Here is a 12,118-nt window from a genome sequence, read left to right on the forward strand (position 1 = left end):
CCCACCCCGTAATCGCCATCATCATACTTGGAAAAAGGCTCTCCCTGTCCAACCTATCTAAACCTCTGATCATTTTATATGTCTCTATCACGTCACCCCTGAACCTTCTTCTCTCCAACGAGAACAGCATCGAGTCCCTCAGCCTTTCCTGGTAAGACCTCCCCTCCATACAAGGCAACATCCTGGTATCTCCTCTGCAACCTTTCCAAAGCTTCCACATCCTCCTCATAATGTGGTGTCCAGAACTGAACACAATTCTCCAAGTATGGCCGCACCAGAGTTCTGTACATCTATAGCATAACCTCATGGTTCTGGAATTCGATCACTCTATTAATAAATAGCGAAACCATTTATGCCTTCTTAAGAACCCTGTCAACCTGGGTGGCAACTTTCAAGGATCTGTGTACCTGGACATGAAATCTCTCTACTCAACACAACAACCAAGAATCTTACCATTAGCCCATTACTTTGCATTCCGTTTACTCAAACCAAGGTGAATCACCTTTGTCCACACTAAACTCCATTAGCCACCTCTCAGCCCAGCTCTGCAGCTTATCTATGTCTCTCTGTAAACTACAATATCCTTCGTCACTACCCACAACTCCAGCGACCTTTGTGTCATCTGCAAATTGACTAACTCACCCTTCTATGCCCTCATCCAGGTCGTTTATAAAAATGACAAACAACAGTGGACCCAACACCGATGCTTGTGGTACACCACTAGTAACTGGACTCCAGGATGAACATTTCCCATCAACCACCACCCTCTGTCTTCTTTCAGCAAGCTAATTACTGATCCAAACTGCTATATCTCTCACAATCCCATTACTCCGCATTTTGTACAATAGCCTAATGTGGGGAACCTTGCCTGGCTGAAATCCATATACACCACATTAACCGGTTTGCTTTCATTTCTCCTTTCTGGTCACCTTCTCAAAGAACTCAATAAGGTTTGTGAGGCACGATACCCTTCACAAAAGCGTGCTGACTATCCCTAATCAAATTATTCCTTTCTGGATGATTATAACTAAAAGCTCTTATAACCTTTTCCAACACTTTACCAACAACTGACGTAAGGCTCACTGGTCTATAATTACCAGGGTTATCTCGACTCCCCTTCTTGAAAAGGGGAACCACTTTGCCTTCCTCGAGTATTCTGGCATTATTCCTGTAGACAATGATTTAAAGATCAATGCCAAAGGTTCGGAATCTTCTCATTGGCTTCCCAGAGGACCCTAGGATAAATCCCATCCAGTCCAGGGAACTTATCTATTTTCACATTCTGCAGGATTTCTAATACCTCTTCCTTGTGAACCTCAACCACACCTTGTCTAGTAGCCTGTACCTCTGTATTTTCCCCGACAACATTGTCATTTTCTATACTGAATACTGTCGAAAAATATTCATTTAATGCTTCCCCTATCTCCTCTGACTCCACACACAACTTCCCACTACGATCCTTGATTGGCCCCAATCTTACTCTCGTTATTCTTTTATTCCTTAAATACCGATAGAAAGCCTTAGGGTTTACCCTGATCCTATCTGCCAACAACTTCTCATGTCTCCTCCTGGCTCTTCTGAGCTCTCTCTTTAGGTCTTCCCGGACTACCTTGTAACCCTCAAACGCCCTAACTGGCCCTTCACATCTCATCCTAACATAAGCCTTCTTCTTCCTCTTGACCAGAGATTTCACTCCCTTCGTAAACCATGGCTCCCGCACTCTACATCTTCCTCCCTGCCTGACAGGTACATACTTATTTCGGACACTCAGGAGCTTTTCCTTGAATAAGCTCCACATTTCTAATGTGTCCATCCACGGCAATTTCTTTCCCCGTCCTATGCTTCCTAAATCTTGCCTAATCGCATCATAATTGCCTTTCTCCCAGCTGTAAATCTTGCCCAGTGGTATACACCTATCCCTTTCTATCACTAAAGTAAACATAACAGAATTGTGATCGCTATCACCAAAGTGCTCACTTACTTCCAAGTCTAACACCTGGCTGGGCTCATTACCCAGTACCAAATCTAACGTGGCGTCGCCCCTTGTTGGCCTGTCTACATACAGTGGCAAGAAGCCCTGCTGCACACAGTGGACAAAAACTGACCCATCTATATTTCACATACCATAGCATTAGCAGTCAATATTTGGAAAGTTGAAGTCCCCCATGACAACTACCCTGTCTCTCTCACTCCTATCAAGAATCATCTTTACTACCCTGTCCTCTACATCTCTGGAACTATTCGGAGTCCGATAGAAAACTCCCAACAGGATGACATCTCCTTTCTTGTTTCTAACCTCAGCCCATTCTACCTCAGTTGACGATTCCCCAAACATCCTTTCTGCAACTGTAATACTGTCCTTGACGAACAATGCCACACATCCCCTCTTTTAACATCTTCTCTGTTCTTACTGAAACATCTAAATCCTGGAACCTGCAATAGCCATTCCTGTCCCTGCTCTAACCATGTGTCCGAAATGCCCACAACATTGAAGTCCCAGGTACTAGCCCATGCTTCAAGTTCACCTACCTTATTCCGGAAACTCCTGGCGTTGACGTAGACACACTTCAAACCAACTTCTTGCTTGCTGGTTCCATCTTGCATCCCTGAAACTTGATTTCGAACCTCCCTACTCTCAATATTTTCTATACTCGAACTACAATTTTGATTCCCATCCGCTTGCTGGATTAGTTTAAAACCACCCAAACAGCCTTAGCGAATTTCTCCCCCATGATATTGGTACCCCTCTGGTTTAAATGAAGACCATCCTGTTTGGAGAGGTCCCACCTAGCCTAGAAAGAGCCCCAATTATCCAAGAATCCAAAACCTTCATTCCCGCATTTCCCTGTAGCCACGTGTTCAATTCCTCTCTCTCCCTGTTCCCCGCCTTACTAGCACATGGCACGGGCAACAAACCAGAGACAACAACTCTGTTCGTCCTAGCTCTAAGATTCCATCCTAGCTCCCTGAATTTCTGCCTGAAATCCCCGTATGGCTTCCTACCTATGTCATTGGTGCCTATGTGGAACACGACATGGGGCTGCTCCGCCTCCCCTTTAAGGATCCCAAACACATGATCAGAGACATCACGAACCCTGGTACCTGGGAGGCAACACACCAACCGTGAGTCTCTCTCGGTTCCCACAGAACCTCCTATCTGTCCTCCTAACTATGTAGTCCCCAATGACGACTGCTCTGCTCCTCTTCTCCCTTCCCTTCTGAGCAGCAGGGACAGACTCTGTGCCAGAGCCCTGTGTCCCACTGCTGTCCCCTGGTAAGTCCTCTCCCCAACAGTATCCAAAACGGTATACTTATTGTTGAGGTTAATGGCCACAGGGGATCCCTGCACTGCCTGACGATTCCCTTTCCATCTCCTGACTGTAATCCATTTGCCTTTTTCTTGTACCTGAGGAGTGACTACCTCCCTGTAACTCCTCTCAATAACTCCATCTGCCTCCCGAATGATCTGAAGTTCATCCAGCTCCAGCTCCAGTTCCCTAACGCGGTTTTCAAGGAGCTGGAGTTGTGTGCACTTCCCGCAGATGTAGTCAGCAGGGACACTAGTGGTGACCCTTACCTCGCACATTCTGCAGGAGGAACATTCAACTGCCCTCATCTCCATCCATTATTGTGAATTCCCAAAGAGATGTTAAAAAATAAGGAATAAAAAATAAACTCGCTCCCTTACCAATCTGGCGCACAGAAGTTTGTTTTTGGTCAGAGGAGGAGATGGGTGGGAGACACGACCCGTGTAGTGTTTTGAGTAACGCAACCACACAAATATATGACTTCCCAGAAGTCGTTCGCTCCTCCCTCACACCTCTCAGCAAATGGTGGCCCGATTCCCAAGGTAAGTCCCTTTTAATTCTTTATATAGGTCTCGGCATGTCAAGGAACAGGCAAATATTGGTCTTTGGATCATATTAGGAAAATGTGCCTGTATTAGAGCACAATGACGAGTGGAATGGAAAAAACAGTGTATTATTTCAATGAATTTAGTTCAATGAATTATTTCCTTATTATTGAGTCTTCGAGTAAGTGGAAGAGCTACTCTTTGTTTTCCTTGTCTCGACCCCTCATGTTGTTAAACACTTCCATCAGGAGGACCTCTCAGCCTTCTTTGCTTAAAAGTAAAATCAAGTAGATCCAGCCTCTCTTCAGTTTGAGTACACTCTTTTCATGTAACTTCTGAAAGGTATCAGTGTTAAATTTCATTAGCGATTGATCTGTCCACCTGAACAACAGGTTTATACCCTCCTGTACCCTCACACTGTCCTCCTCACTGTGAACCACCAGCTCGTCTTGGTGTCATCCACAACATTATTTATCATTCCCTCCAAACTCCATCCCTCCCATTCTCCTCCTCATCGTTTATGAAGTTCACAACTAAGCAATGAATTTCTCCTGTTCTTCAGATGTTGTTCAAGGGAAGGCATTGAGAATTCCATTCTCTTGTTTTTTCCTATTTTGGTGAATTTACAGCGTGATGCAGTTGAGTTCTTTTTCACGAGGGAGCCACCAATTTTATTTTGGACATGGAGCTGAATTCTACTTTTATACTATGCTCCTCTGTATGTTTTATTGATTAGCTTGTACGTAGTTAGTATTGGATTAGGTTTAGATGGCTTTCACTGCAACATTTGTGTTCCATGTGGATCTGGAAAATGTTCTTTATATCGTTCCCTGCAACAGCCAGAGCTGAAGCAAGTTTCCGTGTCGACGATAGTGACAGATTCACAATTTTGTTTGAAATAGTTGGAGTGATAAGGATAAAGATTCAGCTAATTTCTGTATATAGACGTACAGAAGGAGATCAAATCATTTCGTCAAGTCCACCTTGAACTGGAAACAAATTAATAAATTATATGCCCACTTTTCTTCTTATTACAAAAACATTTTCAAAAAAATGTTCTTAGAGCAGCGTGGATCTTCTAGCTGCTCCTGGGAATGCAGGCAGTTAAATATTTAATATAGTCTTTTTGCAGTTGATGTTATAGTTTATTAATTTAATATAATTATTTCCATTTTGCTTTATTAACATTCAAAAACAAACAAAACAGCAAAAAAACCTCATGATTTTCTTTCAAACGAACTTTTTTTTAAAAAGAGTTGTTTAAGGGTGGTTTACAAAGAAAACGAAAAGTCTATTATTATTTTAAAATGTTTCTTTTATTATACTGCAGAAGGTTTTTTGTTTTGTAAAATTAATTAATTAAAATAAGGAGGTGTACCTTCATTCCGGAGAATCGTACACATTTTCAGCTCTGGAGAAGACTATTTTCTTCTCGGACTTTATTGAAGAGGAATATTTTTATTAATTTATTTAGTTAAATGGTTTATTTTGTTTAATCTTTCTATGTTTGATACGTGCATGTCTCTATTTTTCAATTTTAACATTGTCTGTCGGTAATGAAAGGTAACAGAAGGTGCCGTAAAAAGGTTCTGCTTTTAGGCATAATATTATTAAGGTCTCATAAGGCACAGAGAGGACGGCTGGAAGATTTGGAAAAAAAAATACTATCCAGCATATCAGTCATATAGGTGTTTGGCTCTCAGGAAAGATAAGAAAGTAGTTCAAAATTCTCCTATGACTATTCCTCTACCAAAATGCTTTTCAGCTTTTAGAACAGCTGAAGGGGATTGTTTCTCTGAGGAAAATGGAAGAGTAATCAATTATTGGACACTTGGAATGATTCTTATGTTCAGCAGCTTTTGAGGAGATTTAGTAGAATTATTGCTTCAGTGAACATTTCTATCAGGGGCACGAACACAAGATTCTGTGGCATTGACCACTAATTCAGGATGCTTTGTTTATTTTCCAGTGCTAAGATTAAGAACGTCTCGAAACATTTCAAGCACGTTGTTCAAGATGACATTGAGTAGAGAAACATTACTGTAGATATTGGCAGTAATGATATGTTTTAGGGAAAGATTAAAGCAGTACAGAGTGAACTTAAGAGGTGAGGTAGAGTATTAATAAAAAAACTTTTAAAGCAATACTTTCTGGTTTACTCCAATGCCAAACCCAACTGGGAAGGAACAAAAGGTTAACCGAGAAAAACAAACGGCTGTAGAGCTACTGTGTTATTGAGGGATTTCGATTTTTGGGAAATTAGAATCTATTTTAGAATAGAAATGACCTGTTTGGAAAGGATTGGTCTAATCTAAACTGGAAAGCAACCAATATCTTAGCAGGGAGATTTGCTCCTTCTATGTAGGGAGACTTTATGTTGATAGAGGTAACAAGGGAGATATTCCAAGTAGAATTACAAATGGTAGGATGGATGGAGACGTTTATGAATGTGAGGAGTACACAGCGATTAGAAAAGAAAAACAAGAGAGTCAAAAGTATATAGTAATGCTGAAGCACGAAATTGCATTTATTTCAATTGAGGGGTCTTACAGGGGAGGCTGATGAACTCGGGGCATATTTAAGAACATGGGATCGGGACATCATATGTATTAAAGTAAATTGGTTGAGAGATGATCAACTCGGAAATGTAGTACTGGGAAAGCACAACAGGTCAGGCAGCATGTGGGAAGCAGGACAATCAACGTTTTGGGAAAAAGCCCTTGATCAGGAATGGGCTGATGAAGGGATTTTGCTTGAAGTGTCGATTTCCCTGCTGCTGGGATGCTGCCAGACCTGCTGTGCTTTTCCAGCACCACACTCTCGACTCTAACTTCTATCATCTGCAGTCCTCACTTTCGCCTGAGAGATGTTCAAGCTGAGAGATGGCAATTCAATCTTCCAGTTGTTAAGCGTCATAGAAAGGGTGGAAAATATATACGGAGGGCAGGGAGGGGATGAACTGCATTTTTGATTAAGGAATAAATTGTTGCTGGAACAGGGAAAGACATTTCTGAAAGATTATCCAGTTAAAATATGCAGGTAGTATTAAAAATAAGAAAATAAAGTTAACTTTGAACAGATTGCACTAAATGCTCTTTTATGAAAAACCGTCCAGTGAAAATATATTAGTCGAAATTAAAAAGAAGAAAGGAAAGTACACGTTGATTGTATTGTACCAGATGCTCTGCAACAGTAAGAAAGAAATTGAGAAACAAACATGTAGGGAAATCTCGGATATACATATAAGCTTAAGGTTGTGATAATGGGGGATTTTAATTTTCTAATAATTGATGGAGACTACCACAGCGTTAAAGGGTTGGATAGTGAAGAATTTGTCAAATATGTTCACAAAAATTTTCTTCATCAATATTTGGATGATTCTAACAGAGAAGGAGCAAAACTAGGCTTCTTTTGTGCAAAAGGCAGGGCAAGTGACTGAAGTAAACGTGAGGGAATGTTTTGGGCATTGCAATCATAATTCTATTAGTTTCATAATGGTTATGGAAAAGAAGAAGCCGTTCATTATTTTTTTTTATTTGGAGTACCATAAATTTTAATGGCATGGGACAAGGACTTATCAAGTTTGATTGGAGTAGACTGTCAGCAGGTAAAACAATGTCTGAAAAGTGGGAGCCATTCAACAGTGTGACGACGGGAGTTGAGGGAATTATGTTCCTGTTAAAGTGAAGGGAAGATTAAGGAACAGTGGACGACTACCGTTATTGAGCTTTTATGCAAGAATCAAAGAAAACCTTACATGAGATACAGACAACTTTATTCAATTTAATCTCTTAGACAATATAAAGAATGTGGGGCATTATTTCGAGAAAAATCAGTAAAGCAAAAAGGCGATATGAGATAGAATGGGCAGATAAGGTTAAGGATAATCCAAAAATATTGTGCAACTACATTAACAGCAAGAGGGCAACCATAGAGAGGGTGAGGCCTCTCAAAGATTATGAAGGACATCGATGTTTTGAACTCAGGAAATGGGGAATAAAATCATCCCATTCCTGGTGCAACAGACAGCAACAAACACACACAATTGCCTGCACCTCACATTCATCCAACTAGAACTCTATCTGCTATCTGTCAGTCTATTAACCCATTTCATCAAGATCCTTTTGTATTCTTAGAAATCATTCTTCACTGTCCAAGTTGCCACCAGTTTTGGTGTCATCTACAAACTTACAAACCATGCCTTCAATATTCTTACGCAAATCATTTACATACATGACAAACAAAGAAAACTCAGAACCCACCTCTATGAAACACTGCTTGGCATAAGCCTTCAGTTAGAAAAGCAACCACCCACCATTACTCTGTTTCCTGCCATTGCACCAATTGAAAGTGCTGGAGAGAAACAGCACTGTTCAGGCAGTATCGGAGCAGAGAACAATGGAATTAACTTTTTTTTAATCCAACATAACTTGTTCAAGATAGGTTCATATAAGACTCGATATATTAACTCTGTTTCTCTGCCCAGATCCTGTGTTAGCTGTTGCATTTCTCCATCATTTTGCATTTGCATTTCAGATTTCCACTATTTCTAATATTTTGCTTTTTCTTGATTGGTCTGGATGTTGGTTATATTTGGACAATATGCTCCATTCCTGTCCCTATCACTTGTGTCAGTGACACATGTATTACACTGGAGTCTGTTTCTTCTTTAAGTTCTGAAAATAAATGCGCGGATCACACCAATGTGATTTTGATTTAAAAGGCCTTTTAGAGACAGCTACACTAGATGAAAAGTAGGAATAGTTTATTAATTATGATATTGCCTGTGTGTTTTATGACTAGACTTGTCTCCCCAGTCTCAGAACATTTTCCATAAGACCATAAGACCATAAGACATGGGGGTGGAAGTAAGGCCATTCAGCCCATCGAGTCCACTCCACCATTCAATCATGGCTGATGCGCATTTCAGATCCACTTACCAGCGTTCTCCTCGTAGCCCTTAATTCCTCTAGACAACAAGAATCTATCAATCTCGGCCTTGAAGACATTTAGCGTCCCGGCACCCACTGCACTCCGTGGCAATGAATTCCACAGGCCCACCACTCTCTGGCTGAAGAAATGTCTCCGCATTTCTGTTCTGAAATGACCCCCTCTAATTCTAAGGCTGTGTCCACGGGTCCTAGTCTCCTCGTCTAACGGAAACAAATTCCTAGCATTCACCTTTTCCAAGCCATGTATTATTTTGTACGTCTCTATTAAGTCTCCCCTTAATCTTCTAAACTCCAACGAATACAATCCCAGGATCCTCAGCCGTTCCTCATATGCTAGACCTGTCATTCCAGGGATCATCTGTGTGAATCTCCGCTGGACACGTTCCAGTGCCAGTATGTCCTTCCTGAGGTGTGGGGACCAAAACTGGACACAGTATTCCAAATGGGGCCTCACCAGAGCTTTATAAAGTCTTAGTAGTACATCTCTGCTTTTATATTCCAACCCTCTTGACATAAGAGACAACATTGCATTCGCTTTCTTAATCACAGACTCAACCTGCATGTTTACCTTTAGAGAATCCTCGACTAGCACTCCCAGATCCCTTTGTTCTTTGGCTTTATTAATTTTCTCACCATTTAGAAAGTAGTCCATGCATTTATTCTTTTTGCCAAAGTGCAAGACCTCGCACTTGCTCACGTTAAATTCCATCAGCCATTTCCTGGAGCACTCTCCCAACCTGTCTATATCCTTCTGTAGCCTCCCCACTTCCTCAGTACTACCTGCCTGTCCACCTAACTTCGTATCATCGGCAAACTTCGCTAGAATGCCCCCGGTTCCCTCATCCAAATCATTAATATATAATGTGAACAGCTGTGGCCCCAGCACCGAACCCTGCGGGACACCGCTCGTCACCAGCTGCCATTCTGAAAAAGAACCTTTTATCCCAACTCTCTGCCTTCTGTTAGATAGCCAATCCTCGGTCCATCCCAGCAGCTCACCTTGAACACCATGGGCCCTCACCTTGCTCAGCAGCCTCCCGTGTGGCACTTTATCAAAGGCCTTTTGAAAGTCTAGATAGACCACATCCACTGGGTTTCCCCTGGTCTAACCTACTTGTTACCTCTTCAAAAAATTCCAACAGGTTTGTCAGGCATGACCTCCCTTTACTAAATCCATGTTGACTTGTTCTAATCAGACTCTGCTCTTCCAAGAATTTAGAAACCTCATCCTTAATGATAGATTCTAGAATTTTACCAACAACCGAGGTTAAGCTGATTGGCCTATAATTTTCCATCTTTTGCCTTGATCCTTTCTTGAACAAGAGGGTTACAACAGCCATCTTCCAATCATCCGGGTCCTTTCCTGACTCCAGTGACTCTTGAAAGATCTCAACCAATGCCTCTGTTATTTCCTCAGCCACCTCTCTCAGAACTCTCGGGTGTATCCCATCGGGGTCAGGAGATTTATCAATTTTAAGACTTTTTAACTTTTCTAGCACTATCTCTTTCGTAATGGCAACCATACTCAAGTCAGCCCCGTGACACCCTTTAATTTTTGGGATATTACTCATGTCTTCCATTGTGAAAACTGACGTAAAGTACTTGTTAAGTTCTCCTGCTGTTTCCTTATCTCCCATCACGAGGCTTCCTGCATCAGTTTGAAGTGGCCCAATGTCTACTTTTGCCTGTCGTTTGTTTCTTATGTACTGAAAGAAACTTTTACTATTATTTCTAATATTACTGGCTAGCCTACCTTCATATTTGATCCTCTCATTTCTTATTACACTCTTTGTTATCCTCTGTTTGCTTTTGTATCCTTCCCAATCTTCTGATTTCCCACTGTTCTTAGCCACTTTATAGGATCTATCTTTTTCTTTAATACATTTCCTGACTTCCTTTGTCAGCCAAGGTTGTCTAATCCCTCCCCGGTTAATCTTTCTTTTCTTGGGAATGAACCTCTGTACAGTGTCCTCAATTATACCTACAAACTCCTGTCATTTTTTGCTCTACTGTCTTCCTGGTTAGCCTCTGCTTCCAGTCTATTTTAGTCAGTTCCTCTCTCATGCCCTCATAATTACCTTTATTCAACTGTAACACCATTACATCCGATTTTGCCTTCTCCCTTTCAAACTCCAGACTGAACTCTACCATATTATGGTCGCTACTTCCGAAGGGTTCCCTTACTTTAAGATCTTTTACAGAGTCTGGTTCATTGCAAAGCACTAGGTCCAGAATAGCCTGCTCTCTTGTGGGCTCCATGACAAGCTGTTCCAAAAAGCCATCCTGTAAGCATTCCATGAATTCCCTTTCTTTAGATCCACTAGCAACATTATTTACCCAGTCCACCTGCATATTGAAGTTTCCCATGATCAATGTAACCTTGCCTTTCTGACATGCCTTCTCTATTTCCCGGTACATTTTGCGTCCCTGGTCCTGACCACTGTTAGGAGGTCTATACACAACTCCAATTATGTTCTTTTTTGCCTTTGTGGTTCCTCAATTCCACCCACATTTTCTAATCGTTTCTATGAATAACTACAACAAAGATGGTTGTCATGCAGCCCATCATCACTGTACCAGCTCAATATGAAATATGAGCTGTCTTCCCTCTTACTCTGCTGGAACTCAAAGTAACCCAACACATTTTGTAATCTGTGTCTGTTTTTTGTTTCTGTATATCCCGTTCCGATATAAACAATCTTAACAACCTGTATAACCTGTGATTAAACAGTCTATATATAAAATATAATGATGTACATCACATTCAAAATTGTCCTATTCCATTCACATTGTCGTTTAGCATTCCATGTACCAAAGGTCATCCGTTATCTTGCTCTGCATTGCATTTCATTCCATTTGTCAGAAACAGTGATGGCTGAATACTAGTAACTGGGAGATATTGCTGCACTCCCCTCAGGTCTCCTCAACCACTGGCCGCAGCCTTTCTGTCTCAGAGCCATTACCATATTCATTCCGTCCCTTACTCATTAATTCATGACTTTTAATAAACAAGGTTATTATACATTGTTATAGACCAGGCCCGACCACTCAAAACATTCTTAAGCACGTAGCCCAGTCCTTAATGTTGCCATTTGTTGAAGGTAAGTGTATAGTGGATATTCCCAGAGAGAATTAGTTGGTCCGACGGTTGACCTTTAAACAAACAGAATGTATTTGTAAAAATAATGAATGAAACACAACAAACCGAAAACACCGTACCTGAATAATTCATCCTATCCAAAACTGTCAGGCTACCTCGAATTAAGGATGCTGATCCAAATTACTTGCAACAATCCCAATAAACAAACTCACG

This window comes from Chiloscyllium punctatum, chromosome 6 (assembly GCF_047496795.1).
Source record: "Chiloscyllium punctatum isolate Juve2018m chromosome 6, sChiPun1.3, whole genome shotgun sequence".
Classification (NCBI taxonomy): Eukaryota; Metazoa; Chordata; class Chondrichthyes; order Orectolobiformes; family Hemiscylliidae; genus Chiloscyllium; species Chiloscyllium punctatum.